The sequence below is a fragment of the Haliaeetus albicilla genome, chromosome 1 (genome assembly GCF_947461875.1).
Source record: "Haliaeetus albicilla chromosome 1, bHalAlb1.1, whole genome shotgun sequence".
NCBI classification, from domain to species: Eukaryota; Metazoa; Chordata; class Aves; order Accipitriformes; family Accipitridae; genus Haliaeetus; species Haliaeetus albicilla.
In genome coordinates this window covers 71,791,979-71,819,951 of record NC_091483.1, presented here as the reverse complement: position 1 = coordinate 71,819,951, position 27,973 = coordinate 71,791,979, and the positions used below count along the sequence as shown (strand labels likewise).

Below are 27,973 nucleotides of genomic sequence, written 5' to 3'. Positions count from 1 at the left end.
AGACAAACGCCATCACTCTGAATGTCCCCCCCTTCCTTCTTCTTCCCCTACTTTTATCTGCTGAGGATGACGTCCAATGGTCTGGAATATCCCTGTGGTCAGTGGGGGTCAGCTGTCCGGCTGTGTCCCCTCCCAGCTCCTTGTGCCCCCCAGCCTGCTCCATAGTGGGGAGGTGTGAGAAGGAGAGGCAGCCTTGATGCTGTGTAAGCACTGCTCAGCAACAAAGAAGACTGTATTATCAACACTGTTTTCAGCACAAATCCAAAACATAGCTCCATGCTACCTACTATGAAGAAGGTTAACTCCATCTCAGCCAAAACTAGCACACATCCCCTTACAGAGACTTCATCCCATCCATTATGGAGTTTTTATCTCGTCAGAGATTTATAAAGCATATCACAGCATCATCCTTTGTGCTGTATCAGAGCTTGTAGATCACACTGGAGCAATATATACTGTGATTCCCTGCTTAGCTAATATCATTCTGCATTGCAGTATCTAGGGTTGTTTGACTTACATGAGCAGGATGTTGGAGAAACGGCGCAAACCATGTGGCTGAAGACTTAAATGCTGTTCAGATCTACATAAACTAATAAATAGCTGAGCCCAAGAGGAAAGTGGGAAACAAGTTACAGGAAATACTGACTTACAGAGCTGTGGAGGGCACTGAAGACTGTCAGCCCTTGGTTCTGTTGTCTGGGCTTCAAACTGGATTGGGTAGTACCTATGCAGATGTGAAAATGAAGCTTTAAACTATAACCATTGCAAGCTGAGGTTTAAAGCCAGCTCTAGATCTGAGATTTCTTTTCTGCAGGCTGTTAGTAGTGTTTGTGCTAATAAACAGCTTAGAATAAGCTTGCAGTGTAGTGAGAAATATTGGTCTCAATGGGACTGTCAGGTTAAAATAATGTTTTGTTTTTAGCAATTTACAGTTTCAAGCAAATCAATTAAATATCAGAGCTTCATTACTTAAGCAGTTCAATTAAATTTTGCACTTTTTTCTCTGGTTTTGTAACGTTGGAGTAGATGGGCACATGCTGTGGCATTTGTGTTCAAAAACATGTAAACAATTTTTTTATTGCAAGAAAAAAGAAAAGATAGCATTTCTAATAACATTGGGTTGCATGGGGGCCTTAACCTGCAAGATGTAGCCAGACTTGTATGTTTGCATGATTTTGCCTACGGTATGCCTGTAGTGAAGCTGTGCAATACATTTCAGAATTGATGCCTGCATCACTGCAACTAACAGACAATCTGCAAGCTGGATCACAATTTGACTCTGCTTCCGTTCCTGAGTATATGTGTGGGGAATAATAGTCTCTGTACAGAGATTTATTTCATCTTTTAATATCAGGGGAGTTTGATCTGCTGCTTCTTCTTCGGAATGCTTGCTGTGGAAGTATGTCAAGGAGACAAAACTATCATCCCATTCCTGATAGTGCAGAAAGCAGAGTTTTCAAAACTGGTTGTTGTTTAGTTAACCTTCTGCCTATCCACATGGCAGGAAAGGAATAAATTCGCTTGTCATCCTTCTACGTGAGATACTGAGCCAGCAGGAAAATGCTACATTCATAATGTTGATCTGTATGTAAGTTGGAGCCCAGCTTTGCTTTTTCTAACGTGGCTAAAACTCATTCTGTTTTTGATAAGTAGAATTTACATTCAGATGTTTCGTGGCTCTGTACAATAATCTGCATATTATTTCATACTGAGTTGATACTCTTCCTCTTCTTCCTTCATAGCATGATTTCTCAGTTACTGAAGTTTTCTTCCTTCTTTATTCACAAAGCACCTAAACCTTCTGTGTAACTTGAATTTCAGCTTTTTCTGATATCTGTTTCATCCTACATTTTCTTTTCACATAATTGCATCTTTTCTTCCATTGAGATTATCTGTCTCTGTAGGATGGAATGTACATTTCAGTCTGCACAGATCATCTGTATGTGCCTTTGTGTAACACTTTTATTAATATTCATAATATGTCTTCATATTATGTAATGTTAATCATAAATGTTAACATCACATTCAAATCTAACTGCATAATGCCAAAGAAATGCATTTTATAATAAATTTTACTGCTGCTAAACATGGGATTTATCTTTCTGAATTCAACATCAGCTTTCTACTTGAAGATTGTGTTGTGTTAGATGACTTTAAATTTACAGAGCATTTACAGTGTTTTTGTTTAATGCAATTTTTCTGAATTGACCTTAACACTAAGAAAAGTGACCATTTTTTCTTTCTTATTAATAGCAAGCTACTTATTTTCTAATTTCTGATTTTTCTTTTAGTTAGCTTGCCACCAATGTACTTACTACTTTTTTTTTTTTTTTTTCTGAGTGGGTGTAACCACCCTTCTAAATTTTAAATATGTTATAAATTTTTTATTCAGAGTTTGAGGCTCAGTCCACATGCTGAGTCATTGTTTAATGCCAGGTTTTCCACTGATTGTATTGTTTGCTTCTTGGACATACAGATTAGCTTTTTTGAGCTTGGGAAGAATGCTAAAAATCAGTCATTGAGTTTATCAAAGCAACATTTACAAAAAATTATCTTCAGACTTCCCTTCTCAATCTTTCACCTCATTGTGCAATATATGATATGCAGAAAGCCTAGGTGAATGGTGCTTGTGAGATGGTTCAGCATCTGGCCCTTGTGCAATTCATCCCAATGACCACGTATGGAACAGGATCCATATCTCCCTCTCTCCCAGACTGAGCTGCATTAACATGAATGTGTTTCTTGTGAACAACCAAGCCAATACCGAAATTACTGATGGATTGGAGACAATGAACAATATTGCAACTTTTGAGATACGTTCAAACGCTGTCATATTTAACTACTATTTTTCTGGTTTAAGTCTGATGGATTGAAAGTAATGTGTTAATTGCTGAATAGGGAGGGAAACAGAAGAGAATTATCTTCTGCTTCCTTTTCATGTTGCTTTTAGAGTTTTGCAAAGGGCAGCTTTCCATGTTTCAGATGGTAGCTTAAGGCAAGAAAATCTTGGCAACAAAAGTCTTCACAGAAAGCTTGGATGCTGGGCAGGTTGCATTACATGAAGTGTTTACATTGCATTCTCATGGTGCAGAAACAGTGCCTTAATTGAGAGGGGCACCACATGGTGGAAGAGATAATGGCATTCACATTCGGTCTCATTCCCATCACAGAATAAAATCTCTGATCTATTTGTACGTAATAGTTAAACAACCTAAGGGTTCAGATTGCCAGTCCTCAAGTCTGCTGTTCTCTTCTTCCCATAAGCTTTGAATTCTTTTCTTCTTTTGTTAAAAAGAGGCCATTATTTGTTTTTTTCCTGTCATTGTGTTTTTTTGATAAAATATTTAAGTAAAAGAAATGTAAACTGTTTTTCTTTGAGGCACCTCATTGTTTCCTTTGTGAAGAGCTAACTTAGTGGAAGAACTTTCCACTCGAATATATCCTTAGCTTTGCAGGGAAATAATTAGCATTTGAAGCCAAGATACTATGGTTTTGGTCTGTTGGCCTTGTTTGGCTTTGGAATGCAGAGAAGGGCATCCCAGTGCCCCAGAGAAAATGTGATGATCTGAAACTACGTATCTTCGAACTGCATTTTTAGTGCTTTTACTGTATATACAGCATCAGTAGACACAGTGTAAGGAAAGCAATTAGTGACACTGAAATTCAAATTATTTTTATACATATATAATTTTTGCATTATGATCATTTATTGAGATGATCTTTAAATATAGCCAAATCTAGAAACAGCAGGTACTGAAGTGTGTGATGCAATGACGAATCATAATGATGAATTCTTAATTTTTCCTTCTGTTTGCAGTTGGGCCTTTTGTTATTCCTGTCCTTGTTTCTTACATCGCTGTTTTACATTTCATGCTGTGCTTGAGTTCAAACAGTACCATGATTGTATTTGACAAGGTGTTTACAGTAGGTGAGTTGGGTCAAAAAGCAAGTTCTGAAAAGCTTCATCCTTTTCCCTGCTCTGTTTTACCATCTATAATCTCAACGCTCTGCTTTTTATGTACACCTTTTGTCACTATAGCTTTCTTTAAGCATGAAGGAGTGAACTAAACTCCTTTTAGAATTTCATTAATGCCACTTTTGATCAGTTGGCAGATGTTAGGGAGTGACCGACGCTCACCCTGGCCCCTGCTGATCCCCAAGTGCCGTATGTGTCTGCGAGACAGGTGGCCGAAGGCAGGGCTCTCCGGCGGGGAAGCCCGGCTCCCGGTGGATGCTCTCTAAACGATGAAGACATTGCTAGGATGGATGAGCATTCCTGTGGGTAGATTTTAAAGCAAAAAGAGGCCACGGTGATAACAACTTGCTTAACGTATAAAGCAACTTTCAGTAATTTCCGCATGCGTTCATCAACTTGTAAATGTAGGCATCTGCTCTCTCTGTGAATGCTCTGGTGTCGAAGAACTTACCAATTTCTTTACTTACCTAATTCCATTGACTACTTATTCACCTGCTTCAGGAATCTCTTCTTAGTAACACTGACTCTAGCTATATAGCAAATATAATGCAAATAAAAATAAAGCTTCTGTGTTATAAATACAAGTTAGGCAGAAGTTTATTTTTAGGTTACTGATTATATTGAAGATCAACATGTTTAACAAGAGCGTTCTTTGTGCTGTGCAGCAATTTTTACAATGAAATTGTACTCTCATCATTGTGTTGACGTGAAAGAGCAGGGAACTTGCTGGCAGGCATATCTGGGTTAGGCTGCAGTAACTCATTAGAAGCTCCTAAAGCAGGATTACATAAATAGGACCCTATCTTCTCAGGTTAAATATAGTTCTGTAGTTTAATCTAATATGTGGCTACCATAAAGTCACCCTGTATTGACTGACAATAGTTGTCTGACTTGTTCATCTTTTCAGTGCTATGCTTAAAAGCAAAACAATGAAAACATAAATAAAATTCACAGGTGAATCTTTCATGGAATTCACTGTGAGTTTATTGCTGTTATTTAGGGGGGGGCGTTGGATGAAAATATTAACTAGTCTGATTGGAATAAACTTTAAATATATACAGCATACTTTTCATTAATCTATTTTTTCTTTAATCAAGTTATAAAAACAATTTCTTTCTTTTTCTGTTTTAGGCTATAATGTTGAAAGGTGCTTCAGCAAAAGTACAGATAATGCTAGCTATAAAAAGCTACTGATTAAAATATATGATTTTGCAATATATCACGATCACAAAGAGAGTAAAGTAAAAGTATTCAAGATAAAGGAATTAATAGATTCCCTTGGCCTTTTTTTTAGAACTGCTAAATTTCCATTAAAATTATAAACTGAGTCATGGACTTCTAGAAGCAGTGTTCCTTAGTAAGATGTTGAATATTATTTTATTTTATATTACTACTCTATAAATACTTAACTACTTGTATCATTATTTATAAGCACTATTTTCCAGGGACATTATTCATCAGCTTCTGGTTTCCATTCAAAAGGTTGAACACCCACCCCCCCCCCCCCCCCAAACAAAACCCACAAATGCCCTTTTCCTAACATGAGAGTTCAGGTAGGTTTTAAACAGCTTTATCAGTTTCTCTGTAGGGCCTCACCTTGACCTGCAGTCAAAAATGACATAATTTTTCATGGAGTTGGCAGGATGCGTAATTGTGCGTGTGTGTGTTTATATGGACCTGTATATATTACTGGTTATACACAGCAGTCAGATAGACTGAAAATATTCTTGCCAGTGCCTTGATTTAACTTTTTGGTCTTAAAAAGCCTGGTGTTGGCACTGTGAGTTTCATTCTGATGGCATCAGTATCGATGAGCTGTTGGGTAAGCAGCACCGCATTTGACAGTGCTGAAGTCTTCAACTTCTGTCCGATATACCATGAGTTGCATTTCTTAGTGTAGCGTTGCTTTTTATCTGTGAACATGTGGGGACACGCCAGAGGCCATGTTATGTTCAGTTCCAAGTATGAAGTCAGTGCCACGTCTGCTGGAGGTGCATATGCACATCTAGAAATGAGCATGGTTTGGCATGACTGAGAGCCTTAGCTGAAGACATAAAGAGCATAATTCATAATGCCTGTTAAATTTTTTTTTTCTCAGATAAGCTTGTACAAGTCTGATAAGGTCATGCCATGGCCACCAAGTGCAGTCCAGTTATAAGTTCAAGTTATAGTAGTAAACCTGTTTTTTTAAAAAAGACCCTGACAGTAGCTGGGAATCTCAGTGCTTCTATTAACTCACTGCATGCAGTAAATTGGCTGTTTTTTACATGTTCTTGCATTCTAAGCAGCGGGTTTACATTAGCAAGTTAGTGAGGACATTAAAATAATTTCACACTCTTCACTTTACTAATGAAAAGGAAATTGTTTATTGACCTTAAGTCTTAATTTCAAAGACTAGGAGCTGTGGAAGTGATGTTTGGTATATGTAGAACAAACCCAATTCTCACTGGACTATTTCCATTAGAAACACCTCACTGTTTTTTATGACAATATTCTAAAGACAGAAATAAAGTTGTTCTGACATCATGCATTAGAAATGTAAAAAAGCAAGGGCTCAGTTCCCAAAATGTAAGTAATGCAATTAAAAGCCAATAGTAAGACTGCTTCTTGTTAGCTTAAACATTGCTTGTAAGTTGGTCAGTGTTGCCGTTTTTCACTCTCTTCCCCACATTATGTGGGACAAATTTTTGACTGATAAATGTTTTCAGGGTACTTCACGGTTTTTCTGGTGGAAGGAAGCTGAGATACATTGCAACAATAATAAGAAAATACGGGTTTTTTGCTAAATAACAATGAAAATTTAGTGCTTGAGACCAAGTGCACCTTGATATAAGGTCTTTTCAGTAGAACCTTCCTAAATAAAGTATCCAAGATCAGAACTGGAGGAAGTATTTCTTTTAAAATTTGTAGGGGACAGACTTGGTTATTGCAACACATTCTATTTCCATTGACTTTAAACTTTTTTTTTCAAACCCCAGCTGTAAGGCAAACGAAACCTGAAAAATGGAAAGGTTTTTTTATTTAAATCTTTTTTTACAAACACTTTTTATTTAAAAGAGATTTTCTTAATTTTCCGGTTTTTAAATTAATTTGCCAAGCACAGAGCAGCATTTGGGAAGGTCTTGTGAAATACTACATACCCTTCTAGTTAACTAGGAAATTTTAAACAATCTGGGCTTCTTGTTTGCTTCTCAGAAAAACATCTTCTCAGATAACATCTGAAAATACAGCTAATACTTCCCTTGCTTGCTCATGAATTTTAGTCCTTTGGAACAAGGACTACCCTGTACTATTAATTCTAGCTTTGTTGTCAAGGCAATAGATGTGATAATGCATCCAGTATGTTCTAGCATGTGTTAAAAGTATTGCAGACAGGCGACATATGCTTTAACAAGATGTGGCTTTGCTAGTTTGAGTCTGTGTCTCCTTGAGCTTTTTATCTGTACCAGCTTAGGTGACTTTATAGATGATGGGTTTTTTTCATCTGGAAGAGACTCTTACAGTATTGTAACAGCTGTGGTTTTTATCCCTAGATAAAGATTGCATGTTTATGTGATGAGCAGTCCCATTTTAAGCTAGGTTTCTGGAATTCCAAGAATAATAATCGTCAAAGCTATTAATAAACTACTTTGTCCAGATTAACTTTGAAATTGATTGCTTTTCAACTCATACAGTAACTGATGGTTCCTTTAGTGTATTTGGGTATATGTTTAATACTTTGATAGATGCCCTAGAAATAAGTACCGTAATAACAAAATTATGTTCACACAAATTTTTATTTTGGAGTGTATGAATGTACTCCAGTTGCCCTCTGTAATCTGTAAGGAATTCAGCATCTCTCTTGCTAACAAGATATTTTGCAGGTGTTACTATAAAAATAACTTCTATCAGAAGTCACTTTATCTAATTTATGTTTTAAATTATTTACAGTACAAGATTTGCCAGAAATGGGATGCATGGCTTAGTAATAGGGATGCAAATTCACAAGCTTCATGTTTAAGAGAGTGGTTTGTAAGGCCAACAGTGACAAGGCAGCTGTATCTCTGTCTGGAATTTCCCAGGCAGAAGAATGTGCAGATGTACTGCGTTGAATTGCTATTGCATGCCCTAGGTGGTTTCTAAATGCATCAGATTTACTGTTCATGGACAGTAACTTCCATGTTCTTAGAAGTCTTGGCTTGCTCACTATGCATCACGTATGTATAGAGAGTGAGTCCAGATTTTTTTGTTATATTATTGGCAAGTATACAAATTCTGTCTAGGCAGGAAAAGTAAATGTTCAGGTAAAATGCAGGTCATTGGTGCCTTGCATTGTGTTTTATATCTCTAGTTCTGAATGATCCTTCCTGTGAGGCAGCCCTTCTCTAATGCTTTGTGCAGAATGTTCATATGGGTGTCTTGCTCTTGGTGGTAATTCCACAATTAGAATTCCACTGAAAAAGAGCACTTATTGACAACACTTTATTAGTGTGAAATAAATTTTATTTATCTATTTAGCTATTTATCCCTCTTTCAAGATCATATGAATTTAAATAGCACCTGTGTACATCTGTTTGTCTAAGCCTTTTGCTAAGAAGGCTGCTCAAAAGATCTCAAGGTGTTGCTCCATTTGATTTTCTGAAGTTGGGTTATGTAATATTTGTAAATGTACTGGGTCAGTGGGCATGACTGCATCGTGGCCTGAATATCAATTTGTTTTCCCCTCATCTGAAACCTAGCAGGATACTCTTTTTATTTAAATTCCCAGATCACGGTGACTTTATCAGGCCAGAGGGGAAGAAAAAAACAGCAATGTTCTAGCATGTACACAGACCTTTGATTTACCTAAAAAAGCAGCAGCTGAAAATGTAGTGGGTTTACCATTGTGTATGCTACCTTTGTAGCATGCTGTCATCGTTCTGTAACTTCCAACACATTTTTGCTGAACTACTGACTAATGGGTTTGCACCAGTGCAGTGGGTTTCTCCATCATCATTCTGAATTCCCTCTTCCCTCTGCTGCAGTTAGTTTTTTATGATACTTTGCAAAAATTACATCCTTTCTTTTCTGGATTACTTTTACTTTTTGAATTTCCATGTAGGCTCATAAAGTCCTCTGAGCCTGAACTTAGGAGAAATGCTATTACATATGCATGCTCTGTTCTCAGCTGTCTCTGAGTTGGCACCTGTGGCCACTGTTGGAGGCAGGACACTGTGTTAGATGGGGCTAAGCGCATCTGAACCGGTATGGGGGGTCTTAGCAGCACGCAATTCTTTAGTCTTATTGTGGTGCTTAGGAGAGGGCATCTCTAAATCTTGGGTGTAGTAGTTATCCAGATAGTCGATTTTGGTGGACTCATATAACTACAGGAATAAATGAGATCAATTAAAATGCAATTATAAAGTGGAAAGGGAGAGAACAGGCCATGCTGTAATAATAACAATAAACTTAAAAAAAGGGGGGCGGGGGGCAGGGAAGACCTACAGATAGGAAGAGCACAAAGGAAGTCTGATTTTTATCTTTTCCATAAGGAAGTAGTCATATTCAATGAGATGAAAGAGTTTTCTTTGTATACACATAAGGATGACAGTGAATTAGATCCACTTTAATGAGCATGGCAATATAGTCTCTGTGTGTGACACAGTCACTTGGCAATACTAATGTGATCTGGGCTGGCCTAAGCAGATGATTGCATTTTTGTTGAATTAACCAGAACAGATGATAGAAATGACAGCATAATGCTGTAACTTCCAAGCAGCTGAACCTGAATGTTTACACTTTGGGATTTTACATAAGGAGTTATAATTTTGCCTTTTTAATTTTGCCTTCTCCTGGCATAGCAGACAGCCACATGTTAATACTTAGAGCCCAGGTACTGTTGTATAATTTGGTTTTGCTTTTTGTTTACTAAGCTATCCTTTGACTGTGAAATATTAGCTTAACCGTGAAGACTGAGGTGCTTTTGCTACCTGATGAAGTTTGCATCTGACATCTAGCTCTCTCAGCTTTCTTGCTATAAATGTTGCTTGCTTAAGAATAAAAATTTGGAAACTGCTTAATGTTGAATAAGGGAAAATGGAGAGATGTTGGTAACAGTCCTTTACCTTTGAATGGTTCTATTTTCAGGAGGTAAATTTAATAAAAATTACTGTATAGATGCCATATTTCTTTGATTGAAATTATATTAAATTTCTCAGTAAGAGCTAACATAAATAGTCACTTTTTAGGAACAACTACTGCCTTATTTTTATAATACCCCTTCGCTTCACAAAGTTTTACCTGATAGTTCCCAGCAAGAGAGAGGTCTACAAAAAACCCGATTCACAAGAAATTTTACTTAGTATCTGAACACATGCACACTATTACAAGGCAGGTTTTTTACTCTTTCTAACTAAACCAATTTCTTCTTCCTATGGAGTACTGAAACTTTGCTCATAAACTACATGCAGTATCGCATAAGTTCAGCTGCTGGCTTCTGTACCCTGTCCTGTGCTCTCAGGTGACGGCTTCCCGTTTGCTCGCTGTTCCCAGAGAAGGAAACCATCTCATAGTAATGTCCTGATTAGGATCTTTTTTAGTTTATCTTTTCAGAAGGATATTAAATCAACCAAGTTTAATTTTGTAAAGGTCTATTTCTGAGACACAACTTGTCTGTCCCTGGCCTATCTTACTTATCCCTTGCATCTGCCCATTTCTGTCATTATTGTATCATACTAAGTCATATCATAGCTTTTTCAAATATCCCTTTAGTTTTCTTTTACATTATTCTATAAAGGTCTTGCGGGTATCGGAAAATCCAACGCTATGTGCAGAATATTGTCCAGTGCCCAGGCAAATTAGATTGTTCCTCTTTCTTCAATCTCTCCTCTTTCTAGAAATCCCTGCAGCATTTCTAATAAGGGGTTCCAAGTCTGGTAACAGTGGGAATTCTTGGAACTGTCTGTACCACTTTCCATGATTTAAAAATCCATTATTTGCCAAATGCACACATTTACCCTGAATATAAAGGGAGGAGGATGCACATGTTGGCAGTGTTTTGAAACAGGCAGTAGGTTAAATGGTCTTAATGTCTTCCTTCAAACAAATACGATGAATAGAAAATGCCACTACATTTTAGGCAGGAACTCTATGTAAAATCAAAATAATGTCATTATCAGTCCTTGGGTCTGTTTGCAACAAGTTGTAAAGTACAATTCATTGTATTTCTCATAATTTTTTTACAAATATGTCTAATTTTATGTTGTCAGCTAGATCACTGTGGGTATTTATAAATAGCTGGAAAAAATGATCATATCTATTTGACTGTTTTTAAATTAAAAAAAATCAGGTGGGCTGCAGGACATTAAAATCTCATTAGTTGTTTAGTAGGCAGAAGTGGATTAAAAAGCTGGAAGTGGGCTTCCAATACAGTTTAGGCCTTAATTCCATAAAAGTTTTGGAAGCCAACACTGCGATTGAAAGAGGTTTTCCAACTCCCCTGCCATGCCCAGCTGCTTTTTCGTCTGCCAACCTCTCCTTTGTGCTGGCTCCAGCATTTTTCAGATTATGAGATGAATTGGCTCAGAGAGAGCGATAAAGGTTAAAGATATCGAGACAGGAAAATGCCTCACTTTCAGCTTGGATTGGTTCTCTCTTTTGGCTTGCCACAGCTGTGCTGGCTCAAGGTAGGGACACAATTATTTCTTTTTAAGGTTTACATTGGCTTAAAGTGTTCAGGAAACTATGGCCTTAATTGTGGCACACTGCAGGGAGGGAATGAGCAGTCTCAGCGTGCATCCTTCTAGGAATTGCATCTGATATCACTGACTAGAAACTTCTCCCAAGATGGTATTTTCGTCAGGTACATGCCTCAGCACTCATGTCTTGTGTATCCTATTTCTCTGCAAGTTTCTGGTGTCCCTCATGACCACCTTCCCCAAGAGCAACAGGTTGATAACTGACTTAAATCACTGATGCTCCGCAGCAGCCTTTGCTGAAGTGTAATCATTTTCACTGCTTCTGTGCTGAATTCTGCACAGCTTTGGCAGTACGTGCTTCTGCAAAGCTGCCATCAGCAGTAGGGTGTTGGGACCGACTGGGTGTCTGCAGGCTGCAGCAACGGCATCAGGTCGTACTAACATGACCATCAGTAGGTGCTGGTCTAGTTAGGCTATAAGGAAAGGCTGTATTCACAAAGACAGTGAATTGCCCAAATCTAAAGTAATTCTTAAAATGTCTGCATAGTAACTTCCACTCTGCAAGTGTCTGAGTGCGTGTGTCCGTAGCTCTGGTTTTACATTTTTACAAGTTAATACAGATTTTTCATTGCTAAACCAGTCACTGTTCACCTGCATTTAACCTAACCTGTGTCCCCAAACAGGACCAAGTCAGTAGGTGCGTCATGCTGACATATGCTGGTACATTGGCTGCCTTAAGAAATGCAATTACTGGAATTTTTGCTCGGAAGTACAATCAGAGGAAGAGGTGGCTGAGGTATCCTTTTCTGTGTCTGTAGAAGACTTTTTGTTCAGATCAGAAGTAATCCTCATACAAAATATTATAGGATGTCAGTTCCCTATTGAAACTATGTCACTTTGTATAAAATAATTAAAGATTTATTGGTCCTTAGGGAAGCACCTAGATCTCTAGACTAGTGTTTGGGGCTCTCAGTGGAGGATAATGAATCAGTCGTTTGCTGGGCAAGCATTGCAGTCATTATAATTGTGGGAAGGGCTGTTACAACATGCTCTTCCAATTGCATCCTAAAGATAAAATTGACACCCGCTTCATTTTTTAAGAAAAGGGCATGGGGAATTGAACTACAAAAGAGGGTTTAGAGCTGTGTTAAGTGGAGATGCCCATCTTAGGAAATCTTAGTTACAGAAATACAGCTTATTGCCTGTTTTCTGCTGAGGATTGTGTAGAGAGGGAAAAAGGAACTTTGCATTTATTGCAGAGGCAGGGGAAGGACCGAAGGCTGGATATTCCACTTCCCTTAAGTGATTGGCATCAGAGTTGTGCATTTTGTGATGCCGCAATTGCCAAACCCCTCTGTGGATCTACCACAAAATCATTAACTAAAAATGATGTAAAACAATCACCATTAACACATGGTGCAGCTCCCAGCAGTTCAGCGTGCTGCCATCTCAAATATTCAGAATAACCTTGAAACTTAGAAGCCATGTCTGTTTTCCTTCTTAGTAGCAGCTTCTGGACAGAGTTGGAAACACTATTTATCTCTGAAAGCAGCTTAAATGACAATAACTTGAATGCTGGGAAAATTGATTACCTAAGGTGTTCACTTTTGGCTGATCTTAATACACTGGGCAACTGGAATAGCAGAGCCACAATTATAACAAAATGAGTAATATCAAAGAACGGTAAAAAGTTTAATGGCAGCTTCTTCATCAGGTGTTCCTAGTTCATTCATTACTTCATTGTTCCTACTGAAGTGTTTCATATTAACCGTATTTAAAAAGACAGTCTGCTAAGTGACAGCAGTTGGTGATGGTTCTCAACTGCAGCAGAATGCCAGCAAGTAAAACAAAGCAGTGTAACACTGACTGTCACTAAGACAGGACTTGATGCTATCATATATTGCAAAGTTTTCTTATTAGCCCTGAACAGTGAAGCAATTAATGTTTGGGGTTTTTTTGTACCTAATTTTAAATTTATGCAGATAATACCTACGTGCACCAGTATCAAATATCTTCTCTGTGTACATGAAACAATCTATTTTAGGATTGTTTTGGAGGGCTTTTTTTTTTCCTCTAGTTGGGAACATCTCGCCTTTTTACCTGCAAAGCTATTTGCCCCAAGTAAATTGAGTAACTAATTTGAATTAGCTTTCTGAAATGCAGAAAACAACAGTAAATGTAATTTTTTCCACCTTTCCAAAAAATGACACTAAAATAGATTCTTTGTATGTAAATGTAGCAGTTTCTGTTATTCTAACATTCTTCTGTTTTGAAGCCCTGTAGTCACTTCACTTTTATCCTTCCGTAATCACTTTCTCATTGCCTTTCTTTTCTGCAAGTATTATAAACTTACTGAACTGATGGAGAGGGCAGGCGAGGTGAGTGAATTTTCATTTTCAATTGTGTGTGTACGTAATACAGGTCATCTCTTCCGAGAGTGTTTGTATACTGAAAAAGCATTGATTTTTTTTTTTTTTTCCCAATTTCCATTATCTGAACTGAAGCAATTTCATAATCACCGGTCAGAAATTCTGCTTGTACATTAATCTGTTTTCAAAGTAGGCAGATTAAGAAGAAATACCAGGTACCTAAATATGCAACTGTAGATGGTAAGGGTTTACAGTCACCAGGTATGCTAAAGATGATGCTGACATTAAACTTTGTCTTTTGCCATAAGGAGGAACAGTGTAAGTAGACTCCTAAATAACTGTTCTTGTAGAGTAAGTGCATCACTATTGTACTTTGTAATTTGAACTCCAAAAATATTTTTATTTTTACTGTGTCATGTTAATATTGTATCATTACATAGTTTTCCTGTCTTAGTCTGATGTAATATAAAATTAAATTGCGTTATTTAGTGACTGTTATTAGAATAATTCTTCTCCTTCCTCCTCCCGAATATATCTTCTAGTAGCCAGATAGCAAGTGGAGTAGCGGTAGGTAGAAGCGATGCTGTGATGCAGTTCTCTCCTAGTCTGGTGCAGGCAACTGAGTATCTTCAGGATCCATTGGAAAGTAACGCAGAACTTGCAAGTTTATGCCTGTAGCTGGGAATGCCCTACAAAGTCAGGACATCCCTTGTAAACTAGCACATCTAGTTACGCAAGGCTCTCCTGATATTTTGTGTTGTCAGGAGGGCAAAAGCTGTTCTTTTTCTGACAACGTATCACAGCAAGGCAGACTTTCTGCAGGATGATAAATGACAGATTTTTAATAGTATTTGACACAGCTGCATTAACTCTGTTGCTGAAGGAATGAAAATATTTTTTTTTTTAAATTCAAAAGCACATTATCATGTAGCAGGACTTCATTTAGATATGAAAGATTAAATCATGTTACTTCTTACACAACTCATTCATCTGTTTGGAACATTGTTATTTTGATTTGAAGCATTTGCCAAAGGGTAGGTTCTTGGCTGTAGGTCATGAATATATAAATCTTTATCCCATAGTGGTAAATTTTACTCTCCTTCTAAACCTAAATTCATGCAAGAGAGAGTATCTTCTGCTGTGATGACATTCTGCCAGAGTAGTAAGCTCTCAAGCCTTATGAACAGATACATAGTTCAGCATTTTTAAAAATTACTGAAGAACACCATACTCTGACTATTCTTGTGAATTGTTAGAACATTGTTGAATACTGTAGTTTATGAGGAAGAAGCAGAAAAATGAGGATGTATTTTGTTCTGTAGTTTACTTGAGTTTGAAGGACAGTTTATGCAAATATACCAACTGATAGTACCTTTTGTGGTAATGAAGCATTTTAGGTAAGTCACGTAGCACATCTGTTTCATAACATGAAAATTTCATAGTGATTTTAGAAGTTGGCTTTAGAAGGCCAATGAAATCTTCTTCATTTTTTCATTATAAGAAATAAATATACATTCAGATTTGTTAAGCCATTTCATAGAGAGGGTGATGGTTTTAAACTAAAAGAGGGTAGATTCAGACTAGATATAAGGAAGAGATTTTTTACGATGAGGGTGGTGAAACACTGGAACAGATTGCCCAGAGAGGTGGTAGATGTCCCATCCCTGGAAACCTTCAAGGTCAGGTTGGACAGGGCTCTGAGCAACCTGATCTAGTTGAAGATGTCCCTGCTCATTGCAGCGGGGTTGGACTAGGTGACCCTTAAATGTCCCTCCCAACCCAAACCATTCTATGATTCTATGACTCGATGATGCGCAGTGTTAGTCCCTCATGTACGCTCCTCTCTGTACCCAACAGTAGCTAGCAATAACCAAAATGAAAGAAGGAAAACAATATTTTATTCATTTGACTGCACTATCTCCTCCTAGTATTTTTAGGTTTCCCAATTAACTGTGCGATGTCTTTACACCTGTTAGATCTTTTCAGACCTCTTCAGTTTTTTTAAGAAATAAACTGCTTCTTGTGATAAAACTTCAGTCAGATATTCCATTTAATTCTTAGTCTTGGCTCTGTTGTAGATGTGTTGTGGATGGAGTGATGCACTTCACTCACAAGAGACAAGTAGCAATAAAACAGCAATTTAATGAAATTTAATAGTAAATGTGACAGTGGTTTAACAAGATTTGATGGCAAGGTACACTTGATTATTTACTGCATAGAGGATAGGGTCAGACAAAACTGTCAGGGAGACCCTCCTGTTGAGTCATGAGGTTCAGAAAGGACCCCCTTGCATTCTAAATTCCTTCTCAGAGAGGAGTGTAGGTGCGGCTGGATCCAGACTTAGTCCTAGACTTGGTCAACAGTTTATGTCTATATGCGCTATCAGTGCTTTATATCACTTAGCTAAGATTTCAAAGTTTCAGCGTGCTTATTCCCAATTCACTTACCGAGTATCTGACGTGATAAGGATTCTCTCAGCCTCGAAGAGTAACCTTGAGAGGTGCCTCTGCTGTGCAGGAACGCTCAATGGGCCCTGGGCTGTCCATTATTTATGGAATAAGATGGTTGGCTTATAGTCATGTATGCATACCGACTACAGCTGTTAGTTTCTTCCAAATTTGGCTTGAGTTGGACATTGACCAGCACGGTGGTTAGGTGGGTGCCTTGCTCAAATCAGCCCTTGGCTATTGTGTTGTTATCTGTCTGCCCTGAATCCACACGACCAGACACATCCTTTAACGACCGCCACTGGTGGTTATCGCTTGGGCAGGGTTATGGGAAATAAAGGTCAGGTTGCAGGGAGGGGAGCACCCCGTCAGAAGATGCCTTTGCATAATGCCCTCGGTTCTGTAGTAGCTGCTGTGTCTCTCTCACATTGTGTAACAGGAAAGATTGTCCCAGATAGAGAAAGATTCCAGGCATATTTACTTCTGCTAGGGTTGGATTGGATTTATTTTCTGCGAATCACTATTTTTTAAAAAGAAGTTTGCTATTCTTGAAAAGCATAGTGTAGCTTTACAATGTAGTGCCGGTATGCCTTATACTCAGTCAAAGAGTAGCAATCAAAAGTGGTTCAGTAAGTTACTGAGCGCTCTAAGATGCAGCAGGGTTTCAGTTTGTGTTCATGGTTTTATAGTGCTGACTGTTGTTCACCAAGAATGAAACGCTGGCTGTTCCATAAATGAATGAAATGCAATTCACTCTTCTGCCAGAAAGTGCTCCTTTCTTGTTTTAAAGATAATACAAAGCAAAGCACCTGTTCCAAATATGGTTGTTTTTTTTCCTCCAAATACATAGTTCTTGGAGTATCCTAATAGTTCGGATAGCTTCACAACCAGATCATCTGGCTATTGTCACAGTGTTTTGCTGACAGATTTCCAAGCTGGTTAGTCACCTTGCAGATGGGACAGCCAGATCTAAAGTTGATATTTTCTAGAAATGCAGAAGGGTTGCTCGCTCATTCCTAAATAGTGCTGCAGATGAAATGAAGTCTAGCTCTGTTTAAAAATAGCAAAACCCAGGAAAGCCCAGCTGCTCTGAATTTCCTCTGTGCATTATTAGGGTTCTACAATGACACTTATTTTGTTATTTACAGGGCAAAATGCTCTTGTAGAAGTCAATAGCAAAGTTTTTAATGTTCTTGATGGAGCCAGGAAATTAATAAAATTATTCGAATCATGATCTATATGCTGCCCAAAGGCAGCAGCATAACCTGATTAGAAAATAGTGTCTTCAATAGTCTCTTCCTCCTATCTGGATTATGTGTATCTGTAAGAAAGTTTTAAATTAAAATAAAAAGCATTGTGAATCAAGTGTCTGGTTTTTAAATATAATTTACTGTAGGAATTGTAATTACCAGTATGATTTTATGTGGCTAAGGGCTGTTTTTACTTCCCTCTGAAACTTTTAGTTAGGAAGCATTTCTATTTAAAGGATATATTTGATAAGAAAAAAATCACTTTACAGAAATGCTCTATTGTAATTCTGCTTTTAAAACCTATTACCATTTAAGTGTTTTATTTTTTACAGTCAAGATATTTCTCAGGGGTACTTACTTTTTTTATTCCTCCTGCACTTTAAAAGCACTAGTATGAATTATGTCCTATTGGAATACCGATGAAGGCCTTTTCGGGGATGGGGGGGAAAGGTTGTAGGGTGCGGCAGCAGTCCTCTCTGCAGCTCAATTTGTATGCTGCTGTTCAAGAATGAGTTGCTATGAAAGTGTGTGTTGGTTTTTAGTACTAAGGCACTGATAGATTTTTACACTGGCGGTCTCAGTTGAATTTTGAGAGGGTTAAGAAAGGCTGGATGGACATGGTGTTGGTAAAGGTCAGTAAAGTGCACCTTTCATATTGACACACTAAAAATACCAGACTGCAGAACTGCTCATGCCTCTCCTTGCCTGAGAGAACTGCTGTTTCCACTATACATAATAGTCTTAATTTGTTTGGACAGAGGATGTCTGATGATAACCCAGGATGCTTCTCAGGATTTCATCAGATTAATTCATGGTTACAGGAAGCTTAAAACGCCTTCCCAGTTATCCTGTCATACATGAACTGTTTGATTATGCAATCAAATCAAAAGAAAACTTGGCAATAGCAAAGCTAGAACACTACTGAAAATAAATAACTGCCATAAATCATCATCAATAATGTAAAAATTCATCTTAAAAATAGTGTGGGTTTGTTGCTTTTGTTAGGAAGGCCCACTGATCTACACACCTTTGGAAACACTTATTTTTCCCTTAGATGCTTTTGGTTTTTTAACCTCCGGTTAGCAAATGTAAGTGTTCAGTACCAGGACAGGTTTTTTTTTCAGAGCTGAGAATACTCCCCGCATCTTCACAGATTTTAAGAAAGATTTAGAAAAGTTTTTATAGTCATTAACATTTAGATATATTTTCTGTAGTTTCCCGAGCAAGACCTAATGTAATGAAAAATAACATCTTTATGAGGTTGGAAAATAACAAGTAAGAAGATGGAATACTGAATCAAGCAAAATGAAGTTGTCAGAAGTGACTAGAAACCCAGTAACTTATTTAGGGAGACAGGATTTTGTTATTTATCTGTTCTTACCAACAGAGGTGATTTACATACAGAAGACTATCATAGAACAATTTCTCATTAATGGCACCCGTAACTCAACAACGCTATGTATAGATGGTTACAGGAAAAGTAGGAATAAATCTACACAGCTAATGAAAAGGAGGTAATAATTAGACAAAATATTCTAATATATTTAATAGAATCCCCTTTCATACTTTGCAATAAGCTAAAAGTAGGTAAGACTGCAAACACAAGCCTATTATACGGCATCAGGATCAGTAATGCAAAAATGTAATTGAAAATTAGGTTCTGGTGTAAAGTGGAGCTTCTGAAGAGTTGTGATATGAATGCAGGCAAGACACTACAGGAGAAGGTTAAAAGTGTGGGTTGATTTTTATGGTGGTACTATTAAATAAACAGTTAAAGATAATTAAAACTGAACCAACCACGTCAGGGGGCAGCCTGCCAAAGGAAAAGCAGGCTGAAAATTATCTCATTAATCAAAATCATCAGCACCTATTCTGCCACTTTTCTGAGCGACTTTTTTAAGCAAAGAATTAACCTGATTAGTTGGTTCTTGTGGTTTCTTTGCCTTCGGGCTATCAGTCTTCCCAGTTAGGAAAATCCTTATGTTCACCACTGCTGTCTGTCTCCCTCCAAAACAACAAAAAATGTCCCCTCTAAGCCCCTTTGTTCCTCAAAGGGAGACCTATTGGAAATACTGTGGAAATCCAGGGTTCCAGTTACATCTTGAATTGTAGAAAAGCCAGGTGCTCAGTTGGTAAGATCCTTGGCAATAAATAATCAATAAATAATTTCTCAAAGTGTGCTTGCCTTGCTATTTAGCAATGTTATAACTTTTTTATGTCCTACCTATGGTCTGGTAGGGAATACTGCAGGCTCCTAACTCTCTCTTTCTGCAGCCAGCTAAATTCATTTGCAACTAAAACAGAGAGATCTTTTAAATTTTGCTGGACATGAGGATGAAAGTTTAATATACTATTGCGGATATGGATGAAACCAGTAACTTAAATATGCTGTAGGGAATGTACGCTGGTGCATTAACTTTCCTGGAAACCACTAGTAGCTGCAAATACTGGCTGTGAGTATGCTGGCTCTCGCAGCATTGCCCAGGAAGAGGCATGCATTCCTCTTCTCCTTCCTCACCTTTCTAACAGGTAGATACTTTTACTCCCTTGCCTCCGCTCTCTCCCATGCTATGCTTCATGTTCTTAGCTATTTCACCAGCCCTACGTTCTCTTATGAGCACCACTGCCTGTTCGGGACTCTTTTATGTAGTAGGAGATACAAGTCCTGGAAATCAGTGTATCTGAAACTTAAGTGGCAACTTAGCAGAGATGCTGTATTTCTGTTCTGCTTCCAGGCTTATTTAATGTTAATGGAAGTTGTGCATGAATAACAATAGGTTAAGACTTCTCTCTTTTTTTTTTTGTCCAAAAAAAAAAAGCAACAAGCAAGCAAAAATGTTAGCAAGGATCAGTGATGCTACTGAAGATGAAGCTAGACTGTTTTACAAAGAAATAATATGACCTAATGATATTCCAGCAGGTGGGGAGTTGAAAATCCAAATAATTTGTTCTGTAATCAGTAGCCTGTAATCCTGCTCTGTAAAGAAAATAAAATCTTTATAATTAATTGATATAAATTAGAGAGGATGGAATGGACTAAGCCTAAGACAGGCTCTGAGTTTAGGATTGTTTTGCTGTGAAAATGATTTGTTAACTAAAAGTACTCTTGTGTACCTTTGAGGGGGAGTTATACTCCTTCATCCCGATGTATGCCTTAGGATTTTCCTTTGGTCCTGAAGGCAGAATGTATAGTTATTGGATAAGTTTATTCATAATGTGAAAAAGTAGTTAGAAATACAATATGTTGATACCTTTTGACAAAAGAACTCAACACACCAACTTCTGAAAAAGATTCTAAGTACCCTTACACTCTTACATAGTGTTTACTGTAAAGTCTAATGGGACATTAAGAGAGGAAAGTTGAGGCAACCAAGAAATTCATGCCTTACCTCAATCAAAAGTAAAGTTTCCATAACAAGATTAGTAACAGTTGTTGATGATGAGATTTAAAGGGATTGTCCTAGTTTGTTCTTTCACAGACTGCTTGTGTAATCTTGGGCAGGTTTTAAAATCTTTTTGCCTCGGTTTGCTGCTTTGTGGATTCCTCATAGGAAATGTAAGTAATTTCTTCTTTCTTTTTTTTGTTCAAGCTTTCAGGAGAAGAGATATGTACATATATATATATTTAGAAAAAACCAACAACTTTTCAGAGCTTTTCTCTCTTAATTTCTCTTCTAGGGAAGCTTCAAGCTGTTAGGGCTCAGGATTGCAATAGAAATTGAGGGACTGAAGCTATGAGACAGTAATTTTCTGCAGGATTCCTTTTATTTCATTTTAAGGGAAAAACTCCAAAACAAAGTACTGTTAGCCAAACTGCCTAAATGCTTAAGTTTTTTCCTTCTTGTTGTAAAGCATATGCACACATGCAATTGCATGTTGGGGGTTTAGGTATTCGAAGCCGTTTTCAGTAGAAAGTGCTGCTAGACTTCCTCCTGGTCTTGCTATGGAGTGAGGTAAAGAGCACTTTTTACCTTCAGCATTGTCAAGGGTGAATTCAGCTTTGTTAGACCTTTTCCCTTTTAAGTCTTATTGATGCGAAACTATAGCATGGTTGACGTGGACTGAGGAAGCTATAGCCTGGTTGATAGGGGCTGATCTGTGCCACTGTACTGGTACTTCCCTCTTTGGATAAAAGACACAAGTATTCTTGTGTAGATGGTAACAATGAAAAGAGCATGAACTACTCTTCTAAATATAGACTTCTGTGTTTCCTTTTTGATAATGGAGAGTTGGCTTTTATATAAACATGCACATAATAGGACCTATAGACTAGTTTCTAAATATAGACTTGATGTGATTGGTATCAATTTAGTATGTTTGGAAGGAAAAAGAATGTGGCATAGAATGTCAATTAACCGTTCTTTCAATAAATATGGGAGCGGAGCAGAAGACTTACGTAGTGTCACTGTATCATGCAGAATGTATTTAGTCATAATAATCTCCTAAACCTTTCTGAAATAATTCTGCAAGGACTTTCTTCTTCTTTTTCCTTAAAGACGCCTAGGTATGATTAGCATCTAAAATACAAACTTCCCTAGATGTAATACTCTATTTCAATAGCCTGTTTTTTGTGTTCTGTATGTATTATTTGAAATAGAATTTCTGCTAATACTTAACTGCTTTAAAGGAGTTGCATGGTATTATTTTACAGACAGAATTTAGCCAGCCAGTAGATAATGGTATATAGAACTTTGAATATCTTTCAAGGAACACTGCTGATATGCATGGAGCATTGCTGAAATAATGGAAACTCTGGAACATATGTCTTGTCATTCATATATAATTTCCACATCTTCTAGTTTGTTGATTCCTCTTTAAAATAAGCAAAAGCATTTACAGATTTTTTTTTTCAACCATGTGTTACTGTAATATTAATATCAACAATAGCAATGGGAATATCATATGTAGTATGAATATCAGCTATGTATTAAGGTAATAGTGTGGTGTGAGCTGTCTTGTGGCTTCAAGAGTGTGTGTGTGTGTGTGTGTGTGTGGACATGTGTACATGTGATAAATCTTTGTTCTGTGTACTTGCTACTGCAACCAAATGAAAAGAACAAATCTTCACCAGTCAGTAGTTCTTCTAAACCAAAGTGTATTGGATGCCAGCTGAACTGGGGAAGAAAGTGTAAGCGAGGAAACTATTTTCAGTGATTTGTAAAGCAGAATTGCTGATGATAGTGTAACAACTATAAACACACACATTTTTTATTAGTGTCCTTTTGAGGATTTGTGCTTATTGTAAGGTGGCATAAAAATGGTCTGTATAAAATGTATTTTGGGATGAAAGGTGATGTGATCAATGGCAATTCTGCTGATTCTAATTATTGAGGTATGTGAATTGGTACTCACCTAACCGTTTTCTTTTTTTTTTCCCACCAGCTCTAGCAATGCGAGTTTTAAACCTTTAGATATTTTCAGAAAGCTGAACAGCCATGATAAATGTCATGGAGTGAGAAAAATCATGTCATACCTTCATTACAAATTTTCCTAAGCCTTCATAAAGAAGTAGTTCCAGTGATGTTGAGGAAAAGCCCTCAAGATATGAGTGAAAAAACCAAGGTGTATCAAACAAGACTTGTTTTTCCTACAGCTTTAGGAAATCTGCTGTATAAATTACTGTCAGATTGCTTTTTCTTTTCTCTTTTCTCTCATTTTTTCTATGCATTTCAACATGACAACTTGACATGATAATATAGGCTGAAGATTGTAACCAGTCTTTAGGTAGTTATTTCATCTCTCTTTCCAAACCGTGCTTTAATGTCCATTATTAATTTTTGAAACTAGAAATATGCTTGTTCTCTATTCTTATCCAATGAAAAATCTCAATAAAGACTTTGCTTGGAAATAGAAAGAAAATAACAGCATAGTCTTTTTCAAGTGGTACTCGCTTTTAAGAGGAAAACATTAAAACTTAACCTGTTAAAAATCATATTTGTAAGAGATGTTCTAAAAGAAAAATCATAATATGGTCTTCTGCTAATCTCTCTATTGTTCAATAACTTGTATCTAATTAAAATAATCAGATTTATGGAAAACAAGACAAATTAAGCTTTGGGTTGGTTTTTTTTTTCAAGTAAACCACTGAATGTTAGCAGCTGAACCACTGGAAGCCTACTCTCGTAGTACTGGCTCTAATGCGTGGATCGTTAGTGTAATACTTGATCTCAGATAATGACCAGTACCATAATGTTTCAGAGAAGGAGTCAAGAAACCTTAAGTACAGGTCTCATTGTAATCTTGAGCTGACCCATTTTTATATGTTTTTGTAATATTTAAGGAGAAGTTATATTCTGTCATACTGCATTTTATCTAACACCTAGCATCTAATAGCATCTAGTATCCTAAGCATCAGCAAGCTGAGTTCAGGGTAAGAGTAAAAGCAGGTCAAGAATATGAGACGCTTCCCACTTACTCTTCTATCCTCCAACTGTTTGCAGCTCAGTGGTTTTCTGTGCTGAATGTGGTTTCTTTGTCTGTAGCAACGATCACTGGATTATTTTTCCTCAGAAATTTGTCCATCCTCCCCCTAAACCCATGTAAATTTCTAGAGTAAGAGGTCCTTTCAATTATTTTCGTTACTTTGCTGCCTGTTCCCTGAAGAGCCACCTTCTGTTTTTTTAATAAATCTGCATCCTACTATATTTTTATTCTAGAAGAGAGTGACCAGTTAATTCCTGACGATCTTCTTCATTATATGAATATCTTCCTCCAAACTGCCTCTCTTCTAAGCTGAAGAGCTCTACACTCAATTTTCCTTGCACGGGAGCTCTTCCATACTTCTTGCCTTTTTCCCCCTCGTTTGCTTTGTTCTTGTGTTTATCCCAAGACATCTGCTCTTGGATTAGTACCCAGTTAGTGTCAGAGACAGCATGCTAGGCTAGATGATCTTGGTCTGAGCCAGTATGGTTATGCTTAAGTTTTTCAACAGCCTGTGCTGTTGTCTAGTATTGCACATTGTATAAACAATACAGATGGTGAATCTGAGAATAATTTAGAAAAATACATTGTTCTCCCACCTACAGTAAAGTTTACCAGGGTTTATATTTAACAAGAATTTTTCACATGGCTCGTGTTTGGGCCAACAGTTTGCTTGACCAGACTGCTACTCAAATATTACACATATTTTTCTGGGCTTTTTTAGATATAGTATCCTTAACTTGAATTAATCTGACTCATTTGTTATGACAGAGAAATGCTAGGGTTTCTTACTTCGGTGATGAATCTCAGTGAATGTTAATCATTTCGTTCTGTTTAAAAGTAAATGAAAGGAATGCAATAAGACTTCTGGCAGGCTATATCCAGACAGCAAAGACTTACAAGCTGTTCATATCTGAAAAAAAAAAATTAAGATTACCTTTGTATTGTTATTTTTTATTCTTGTTATGTATCTTTTTAGCTTTTGTCTTTGTAGTGAAGATGTGGTGTTTTGCTTGGCCAAGGGTAGCGGAAGGAAGGGAATCCCTTAGACTATGTATTTTGCTGTCTGAAGCACTTCAAAATTATATTTTTTTTTGGTTGTTTGGTTTGGGTTTTTTTTTTTATAGGCATTGTAGATCCTATAGTGTCACTTTTTTTCATTCATTAACATTCCTGTGGAAGTTGATGTGAGATAATTTTCTTAAGTTCACAGCCCCTAGGCTTTAATGTGTGATCCCTGATTTTTAGGATGTCTTAATGAACATTTATCTCTTCAAATTAATTTCTATCTTATAATTTGAAAACTGTAATTTAACTTACATCTTCAGGTCAGAAAGCTTCCTTAGGTGACATTATAGCTATGAAAAAACAATGCTGTGCACCATTTGTTAAAATCCATTGCATATTTTAAAAAGATCATTACTATATAGTCTAAATATTTAGTATGAAAATCCAGCTGTGCCATTTGACTGTCATACTTGCTGTTTTGACAGCACCATTCTTTATGTGCCCATGATTTGTTGACAACTGAGTATCAGGATGCGTATGATAGATCTCACTTCCTTGAGGCATTTCTAGTCATGCCCTAATGTTTCAAGTTGTATGGCTGGAATTTCATTCAATATTCCAGATGATTTAGGAGTCTGATTTTGGATTTCTTGGGATAAATATTTTAAAAGGCTACTCTTGCTTGTGTTAGAAGTACAGTGGCAAGAGAGAGAAAACAAAGGAATTGGTAGGTTGTTGGATGCCTGTACCACAGTTGCTACTAGTGTGTGACTATCTTGCAGATTCAGGAATATTTTGTGGATGCCTGATTGTGGGCATTTTATTTTTTTATGTATTTATTCTGTTAACCTTTTCTGTTAGTGCAAAATGGTTTTGATTGCTGTGGTCTCTGTAGGGGTGATACAGATTTCTACCATTCTCTCCACATAAGAAAGAAGCAGAGCTTGCTTGCTTATTTATTTATTTTTGGTCTCTGCAGTTTAGGGACTCTAATGAAGACCAAAGTGCTGCCAACATCATATTTGTCCAACTACTCCATATCTAAGTTATTTTAATATCCAAATGCAGACACTTTATTGACCAGAATCTTAGCTCTGAGCAGTGAGGAAGCGTTAATGTCAGTATTAAGTACTCAAATTTCTTTTGCATGTGATAGACTCCTGTTGCACACAAGATCAAGAGCTTAACTTGTATAATGTTTCTTCTAAATAGGGAGGTAGCTTTAAAGACTGAATTAATTACCTGGTTCTTTTCAGTTGGGTGTCTGATTCCCAAGTGTGTCTCAAAATCTCCCTCTCTCCCTCATGTATATTAATAGAGAGAAACATGTTCTCTGAGTAGCATTTTACAATATGGGCTTCCTTAACAAAGATCCGTTTATCCATGCGGAAGTGGAGTGTGGTCATAACGTATTCCCGTAAAACAGGAGCAATGCATAATAAAAGTTTGTAAAGAAATCAGCACGGTGACCTGACTGATATATCATAGTGAAGCTGTGTCATTAAAATGTGCAAACAACTGTTTGGAATTCAGTATTTTCTTCTAATATCAGTAAATAATAGTGATATACAGGAAGCATAGAAAGTGCTAAGCTGATGTTAATCTTATTATGTCAGTCTATTGTGCTATTCTACAAAGCAGGTAAGGTACAAAATCAGATCTTAAAATGGCATCTTTATATTGTTGGCATTTTTTGTCATGATAAAATGCATGACGTATGAAAGTACCACAGTTTTCAAGTCCTTAATCCACTTTCAAAATGCATTTTATAAAGGCAAGTCTGTCAGAAAAACATACTGTATCTCAACATGTCAAGTCAGTTATGGGCACTGAAGGATTTGGGTTTGGGAAGTCTTGAGTATTCTCAACTCTTTTGTAGTAAACAGGAGTTTGTGTTCTGTGTTTTGCTGTTTCAAAGCTGCTGTAATAGGACTGTAAAAGTTTGCAGTTAGTTGAACAAATGCAGCATTTATGTTTTGTGTTCAACCAATGTATGTTTCCGATTTGCAGAGAAATGCCAGTTAAATTAAAACACATTGTGTGTGTCTGTGTGTCTTGTTTTTGTTTTCTTTTCTCAGAAGCTATGCTGCTGACAAGCTTGAATAATTACAGAGGAGTCAGTAGAATACTGATCAATTATTTATTGTGTAATGAACTGATGCTTAAAGAGAAGATTGTCCGTATTGTCCTTGAGCACATAGAGAAAAATCACTGCTGGTACTTGTGCAAATAGGTCCACCGTCATTTAAGATTTGAGGCGATAAGGCAGATGCTTTTTGTGTTGAACTGCATATTGAGATGATAGAATAAATTTGGAGCAATCATTTCAGTTGGGTGTTTATCTCCTCCCCATTGAACTGTGTCCATGTGTTAGTATGCCCAAATATTAAATGTTCATGAGCTGTATTTTATATGCTAATCTGCAAGTGTTTAGAAGACCATCTCCCAAATGCTAGACTGAAGCAGGGAGCAAGTTTTTCTTTTCCTACTTCATTTGTATTTGATTATCCCTGCTCAGATGGAGGATGGGGCAACTCTTTCTGCCCCATCTCCCCAAAGACCTATGACAGAGTGGTTTTTTCCAGCAATAAAGCTGTAGAAAATTTGTAACATTTGGTTTTGTTAAAATGTTTACAGTGTATTTCAGAAGTGTGTGAAAACACTGACAGTTGTTCACCACCACCTATGTGTTTATACAAATAGTATTATTTGTTGTCTCATCTCCTCTATCGTTATTTGACTTAAATAAAGTGAATAAGTGAATTAAAATGGAAGGATAATGTGATTAAGTATAATGATGAAAAAACAGCTAGTGAAAAAAAGTGATTTTTTTTTTTTTGTCTGTCGA

At 37.0% G+C, this 27,973-nt stretch overlaps 1 protein-coding gene across 4 annotated transcripts in view; it reads left to right on the top strand.

Annotated features, from left to right (window-relative positions):
- Positions 1 to 27,973, top strand: part of JAKMIP1 (janus kinase and microtubule interacting protein 1) — a 172,212-nt gene that overhangs the window by 11,393 nt on the left and 132,846 nt on the right. The gene's annotated exons all lie outside the window — the stretch shown is intronic.